This window comes from Carlito syrichta, unplaced genomic scaffold, assembly GCF_000164805.1.
Source record: "Carlito syrichta isolate Samal-C Ts95f unplaced genomic scaffold, Tarsius_syrichta-2.0.1 Scaffold309709, whole genome shotgun sequence".
NCBI classification, from domain to species: Eukaryota; Metazoa; Chordata; class Mammalia; order Primates; family Tarsiidae; genus Carlito; species Carlito syrichta.
The window spans coordinates 40,655-48,394 of NW_007253805.1; the positions used below are offsets into that span (position 1 = coordinate 40,655).

Genomic DNA, 7,740 nt, shown 5'->3' on the forward strand with positions numbered 1-7,740 from the left:
AAAGCAAATGCAGTAAGAGTTAATATTGACAGGTGGGAACTTATCAAACTAAAAAGTTTTTGCACAGCAAAAGAAAGCATTAAGAGAGAAAAGAGACAACTCACAGAATGGGAACAAATATTTGCAAGTTATGCATCCGAGAAAGGCCTAATATCCAGTATCTATAAGGAATGCAAATGAATCAACTGGAAAAAAAAAACCCATTTAAAAGTGGCCAAAAGACATAAACAGACACTTCTCAAAGGAAGAAATTCAAGCAACCAGTAAACATGAAAAAAGTATTAGCCAAGCTGGGCATGATGGCTCATACCTGTAATACCAGCACTTTGGGAGGTAGAGGTGAGAGGATTGCCTGAGTCCAGGAATTTAAGACCAGCCTGTCCTACTTTGTGAGACCTTTTCTTTACAATAAATAGAAACAAATTAGCTGGGTATAGTGGTGTACGCCTGTGGTCCCAGCTACTTGGAAGACTGAGGTAGACGAATTGCCTGAGCCCAGCAGGTCTAGGCTGCGGTGGAGTGCCACTGCACTCCAGCCTGGGCAAGGGTAAGACTCTGACTCAAAAAAAAAAAAAAAAAAAAGAAAAAGAAAAAGAAAAAGAAAAATTATTAGCCTCACTAATCATCAGGGAAATGCAAATCAAAACTACAATGAGATACCACCTAACACCGGTAAGAATGGCTGTCATTAAAAAGTCAAAAAATCAACAGGTGTAGGCATGCCTGTGGAGAAAAAGGAACACTTCTACACTGTTGATGGGAATGTAAGTTACTCCAACCTTAGTGGAAAGCAGTATGGCATTTTCTCAAAGAACTAAAATTTGAGCTTCCATACAAGCCAGCAGTCTTACTTCTGGGAATATACCCAGAAGAACATAAATCGCTCTACCAGAAAGATACCTGCACACGTGTTCATTGCAGCACTATTCACAATAGCAAAAAACATGGAACCAACCCAGATGCCCATCAAAATTGAACAAGATAAAAAAATGTGGTACATATACATGACGGAATATTTTGAGGCCATGAAGAAGAACAAAATCATGTCCTCTGCAGCAATATGGTTGTAGCTGGAGACCATCATACTGAACTATCACAGAAACAAAAAAACTGAATAGCAAATGTTCTCACTCATAACAGGGCCCTGATCACTGGTCACATGAGCACAGGGTAGGAACACTGTTAAAGGAGGGAGGAAGGGAGGATAGATAAGGGGCACACACTACCACACTGGGTACCAGATCCACTATCAGAGGGAAAGAGGGCCCACTAGAAGACCAAACCTCATCTGCATGCAATTTACTTATGTAGTAAATCTTCACGTGTCCCAAAATTCAAATAAAACAAAAGTCTGGGCTTTAAGGAGAACTTTCATCCCACCTGTGCATGCTGTACCTAATAGGTGATTTTTCATCCCTATCCTCTCCTCACCCTTCCCTGAGTCTTCAATGTCCATTATGTTATTCTATATGCCTTTTCAGTTCCTTTGTTCAGCTCCCACTTATAAGTGAAAGCATGCGGCCTTTGGTTTTCTGTTCCTGTGTTACTTCACTTACGATGATGGTCTCCAATTATATCTAAGTTGCCACAAAAGACATTATTTCATTCCTTTTCATGACTGAAGAGTATTTCATGGTGTGTGTATGTGTGTGTATTCATTACACATTTTCATTATCCATTGATCAGTTAATGGACATTTAGGTTGATTCCACATCTTTGTGACTATGAATTGTGCTGCAATAAACATATGAGGGCAGGTGTCTTTTTTGTATAATGACCTCTGTTCCCTTGGGTAGATGCTAAGTAGTAGGACCGCTAGATCAAATGGTAGATCTACTTTTACTTCTTTGAGAAATCTCCACACCAATTTCTATAGAGGTTGTACTAGTTTACACTTCCACCAACAGTGTATAAGAGTTCCCTTTTCACTGCATTCATACCAACATCTATTTTTTAAAATTAATGGCCGTTCTGACTGGTGTAGGGTGGTATCTCATGGTTTCAATGTGCATCTCTCTGATGACTAGTAATGTTGAGCATTTTTTCTGGCCATTTTTATATTTTTCTTTGAGAAATGTCTGTTCATGGCATTTGCATTTTTCTTGATGATTTGAGTTCTGTGTAGATTCTGGGTATTAGTCCTTTATCAGATGTATATTTTGCAAATATGTTCTCCCATTCTGTAGATTTCCTATTTACTCTCTTGATTATTATTATTATTTTTTGCTTTGCAGGATATTTTTAGTTTAATTAAGTCCAACTTATTTTCATTTTTGTTGCATTCGCTTTTGTGGTCTTAGCCATAAATTCTTTGCCTAGGCCAAAGTCCAGAAGAGGTTTTCTAGGTTTTCATCTAGGACTTTTATGGTTTCAGGTTTGACATTTAAGTCTTTAATCCATCTTGAGTGCACAGTGATAGAAATCAAGTTTCAGGGCAACCTGGTCTATGAAACCCTCTGCAAAGGAGAATGCAGAGGGTCTCTGGCTCTCTCCCCGGGGGCTGCAGACCTCAACATCGCAGCCTGCTCTTCACACGGAGCTCGGCTGTTGCCACCGCTGGGGCATCGCAGTGGTCTGGACAGCCACTGCAGCCGCAGACACAGCAGCACCCGTGCTGCTGCAGCCTACATGGTGGCCATAGCACATCGCACCACCCATGCCTGAGGAGATCCATGACTTCAGTCCTTGAAGCCCATGCAGGCAAGATCTGCTGGGATCGCTGCAACCTCTCCTGTGACCCTAATGTCCTGCCTGCCGTGGGTCTCCTCTGTGTGCCCTGAGGCAGGCTTCCATCTTTGGCCTCTGCCGGGTTCCTGTCCCACCCCACCCCCTCTGGGGTGAGCAGCTGAGATAGCACCACCTGCTGGCGAATCAAGGTAACAACACCGAAACAGGAGAAACAAGCTTGAAAAACAGACACAGGCCAGAGTAGTGAATGGAGGGTGATCTGAATTGTCCTTCATAGCAGGTCAGGGGCAACTGACCCTAACTGCAAACTAATTTACCAGCTTGAAAAGAAAGCTAGAAATCAGAGCTGAAAGGACATTGGACTTAAACAAAAAGTCTCAGTGTGCTTGATTGGTTCTGTTAGGTTAATGACTTAATTCTATTCCTACTGTGTTGTTCACTTTTTTCCTCCTTTTCCCCTCTTCCTTGTCTTCTCTTTTCTCCTCTCTGTAAACCAGATCTTTGTATAGAGGAACAGCACACCAATAAGGTGGTTGGTTAGCTTGTATCTTAGCATCATCGTATGTTATTTTTTTTTGTATGGGAGTTGGTTAGTCTGTAGCTGTGGTCTATTGTTCTTATCTGTTTCAGTTTAGGTCTCTCTCTCCATTTGTTGGTACACTCGTTTGTTCCCCCCTTACTCCTCTCTCTCTCTCCAACCCCTCATCCCCCCACTGTCTGCTCCATTCTCGTCCCTCTGCTAACCACATTTTATTTCAGGGAGTAAATCTACAGCCCCACAGGATGGACAGATTCCAAGGAAGTGGGAAGTGAGTTTCACATTACCCATACACCTGTCAGCAAATACCAGGACCTGCAGACAGATTTTTGAATTACAGCTCCCCACTAAAGTAAATCTCAAAACTGCAAAAAGGACAACCCACAACCTACAGTGCAACTCCAGAATTGAACAAAGTAAGAGGACATACATAAAGAATAGGAGATTGAACAAACAGAAGTAAAGCCAATCCCTCTACCCCTGAATAACAGAATTAAAGAAGACGGTGACATGGAAGGAAGGAAAAAGTAGGGAGGGGGAAAGAAACGAACAAATGAAGAAAAACAAAAAGAAGAATATAGGTCTCACACAGACCCCTGGGAGATCAGACACTGAGAAAACAGATTCTGGAACAAAAACAATGAAGAGCCCCAAGAATGGCTGGTCACATGCAAAAACCACAGACATCAAGATATTAATGGAGAGAATTTTAAAAATTGAGGAGAGACAAGAGGAAAATAGGAAGGAACTGATGTCAGAAATAACAGCAGTAAAGAATATGGTGATGGAAATAAATAACAAACTAATAAGTATGGAAAGCAGAATTAGCCAAGCAGAAGAAAGAATCTCAGAGCTTGAAGATCAAAACACAGAACTAACCCCAACTGTCAAAAGCATGGAAAAGAAGCTCAAAAAGACAGAACAAAACCTTCAAGAGATGAATGATCACTTCAAGAGACCGAACCTAAGAGTAATTGGCCTTCGTGAGGCAGAGAGAGAAACAGAGGCCACACTGGAGCAAACATTTCATGAAATCATTCAAGAAAACTTCCCTCATCTCATCATGAAAAAATTCAAACACAAGAGATTGAGAGAACCCCTGCAAGACAACAAATGAGAAGACCAACTCCCAGACATATAATAATTCATCTAAACAAAGTAGGTATAAAAGAAAAAATCCTAAAGGCTGCAAGAGAAAAAGGTCAGACTAAGTACCAGGGAAGACCAATTAGAATAGCAGCAGATTTATCTACAGAAACCCTCCAGGCTAGGAGAGCTTGGAGCCCTATCTTCAAAGTTCTAAAAGATAAACAATTTCAACCAAGAATAACCTACACAGTCAAGCTAAGCTTCATCAGTGAGGGACAATTGAAAACTTTCCCAGATATCCAATCCCTAAGAACCTACACTGCCACAAGACCACCTCTACAAGAAACACTTAAGAAAGTATTGAACATAGAAGAAAAGGAAAAAAGAACAACAACGTTCTTCACAAGAGTACAGGCAAAAGATTAAAAACACACATGATCCAACTCTAAAACCAAAAGAAAGACAACACAGAAACAGGAAGAAAAACAACTCTGTAAGAACATTATGATAGGGATCAACTCTCACATTTCAATAATTAGTTTGAATGTGAATGAACTAAATGAACCACTGAAAAGACATAGAATGGCAAAATGGATAAAATATCACCAGGCAACAATCTATTGCTTTCAAGAGCCTCACCTCACTAGAGAGGATACTCACAGACTCAAAGTAAAAGGAAACAAATTTTCAGGCGAATGGAACACAAAAGAAAGGAGGAGTCATGATCTTAATCTCATATGAAATACCCTTTAAGCTATCAAAAATTAAAAAAGACACAGAAGGCCACTACATAATGATAAAGGTTCAATCCATCAACAAGAAATATCCATTTTGAACAAATATGCACCAAACATAGGAGCACCAAGTTTCATAAAGCAGCTCCTAGGTAAACTAAAACAGATATCGACTCCAATACCATCATAGCTGGGGAATTCAATACCCCACTCACAACCCTAGACAGATCATCAGGACAAAAAATCAGCAATGAGATCCAAAACCTCAATGTGACGCTTGATCAAATGATACCTACAAGGACCTCCATTGAAAGACCACAGAATACACATTCTACTTATCACCACATGGAACATACTCTAGGATCGACCACATCCTTGGCCATAAATCAAGCATAAGCAAATTTAAAAGGACTGAAATTTTATCATCCACCTTTTCAGACCACAGTGGAAGAAAAATAAACATTAACATCAACAAGGTCCCCCCAAAACACACAAAGACATGGACACTAAACAGCATGATGCTTAAACAACTCCTGGGTCAATGATGAAATCAAAACAGAGATTAAAAGATAAATGGAAACAAATGAAAATGAAGAAACATCTTACCAAAATCTCTGGGATGCCATGAAACCTGTAGTAAGAGGGGAATTTATATCCCTACAAACGCACATGAAGAAAATGGAAGGATCACAAATAACAGCCTAACAAGTCACCTAAGGAAATTGGAAAAGCAAGACCACCAAAATCCTAACTTCAGCAGGAGAATCCAGATCACCAAAATAAAAGCCCAAATCCAGGACATAGAAGACAAAAAGATAATACAAAAAAATCAATGAAACAAAAAACTGGTTCTTTGAAAGGATAAACAAGATCGATGGTCTCCTAGCTAGACTGACCAAGAAAAAGAGAGAAAAATCCCAAATAAACACAATCAGAAACATGGAAGATGAAGTCACATCTGATCCTGAAGAAATACAAAAGATCCTGAGACTACTATGTACACTTGTGTGGAAACAAACTTGAAAATCTTTCAGAAATGGAGGACTTTCTGTAATCACACAATCTGCATAGGTTGAAACAAGAAGAAATTGAGACCCTAAATAGACCAATAACAATCAAGGAAATTGACTATGTAATAAGAAAACTACCTACAAAAAAAAGACCTGGACCAGATGGGTTTCCAGCAGAATTCTATATGACATTTAAGGAGGAGCTTATACCAATCCTACTGAAGGTATTACAGGTGATTGAGAAAGACAGAACTCTCCCCAAATCATCTTACGAAGCCAACATCACATTGATACCCAAGCCAGGTAAAGACCCAACAAAGAAAGAGAACTACAGGACAATATCTTTGATGAACATAGATGCTAAAATTCTCAAAAAGATCCTAGTAAACTGAATTCAACAACACATCTCAAAAATCATCCATCATAACCAAGTAGGCTTCATCCCTGGGATGCAAGGCTGGTTCAATATTTGTAAAACCATAAATGCAATTAAATACATCAACAGATGTCAAAATAAAAACCAGATGATTATATCATTAGATGCAGAAAAAGCTTTTGATAAAATCCAGCACCCCTTCTTGATAAAAACCCTCAAACAGCTAGGCATACAGGGAACATACCTCAAAATAGTAAAAGCCATCCATGAGAAACCCACAGCCAGCATACTCCTAAAAGGATAAAAACTGGAACCATTTCCCCTGAAAACTGGAACAAGACAAGGATGCCCACTCTCACCCCTCCTGTTTAATATAGTATTGGAAGTCCTGGCTACAGCAATCAGAGAAGAGAAGGCAATCAGGGGTATTCAAATAGGAAAAGAGGAAGTCAAGCTATCTCTCTTTGCAGATGACATGATCGTGTACTTGAAACCCAAGAGAATCTGTCAAAAACCTCCTTACACTGATAAAGGCCTTTGGCAAAGTCTCAGGATATAAAATAAATGTGCGAAAGACAATTGCATTTCTTTATACCAATAATAACCAAACAGAAACCCAAATAAAAACCACAATTCCATTCACAATAGCCACCAAAAAAATGAAATACCTTGGCATCTTCCTAACCAGAGACGTGAAAGACCTTGACAATGAAAATTACAAAACACTGCTCAAAGAAATCAAAGCTGACACGAACAAGTGGAAAAATATCCCATGCTCATGGATTGGAAGAATCAACATTGTGAAGATGTCCATCTTACCTAAGGCAATCTACAAATTCAATGCAATACCCATCAAATTACCAGCAACATTTTTTTCAGACCTAGAAAAAACAACACAGGAATTCATATGGAAACACAAACGACCAAAAATAGCCAGAACAATCTTCAGCAAAAAAAAAAAACCAAAAAAAAAAAAAAACAAAGCAGGTAGTATCACATTACCAGACATCAAACTTTATTATAAAGCTACAATCATCAAAACAGCTTGGTATTGGTACAGGAACAGGCATATAGATCAATGGAATAGAATTGAGATTCTAGAAGCAAAACCTCGATTTTTCAACCAACTCATCTTTGACAAAGCCTCCATCACCTACCACTGGGGAGAGGAGAACCTACTCAGTAGATGATGCTGGGAAAACTGGCTGACCACATGCAGAAGACTGAAACAGGATCCCTACCTATCCCCATACACAAAAATTAACTCTAAATGGATCAGAGACCTAAATGTAAAACCTCAAACCA

At 39.3% G+C, this 7,740-nt stretch overlaps 1 protein-coding gene across 1 annotated transcript in view; it reads right to left on the minus strand.

The window, feature by feature from the left end:
• Positions 1-347: 347 nt before the first annotated feature.
• TPRKB (TP53RK binding protein) overlaps positions 348-7,740 on the minus strand; it is a 40,113-nt gene continuing 32,720 nt past the window's right edge. Inside the window, exon 6 of the mRNA XM_021717356.1 lies at positions 348-377. The gene's annotated coding sequence lies outside the window, so the exon portion shown is untranslated. The remainder of the gene's footprint in view (positions 378-7,740) is intronic.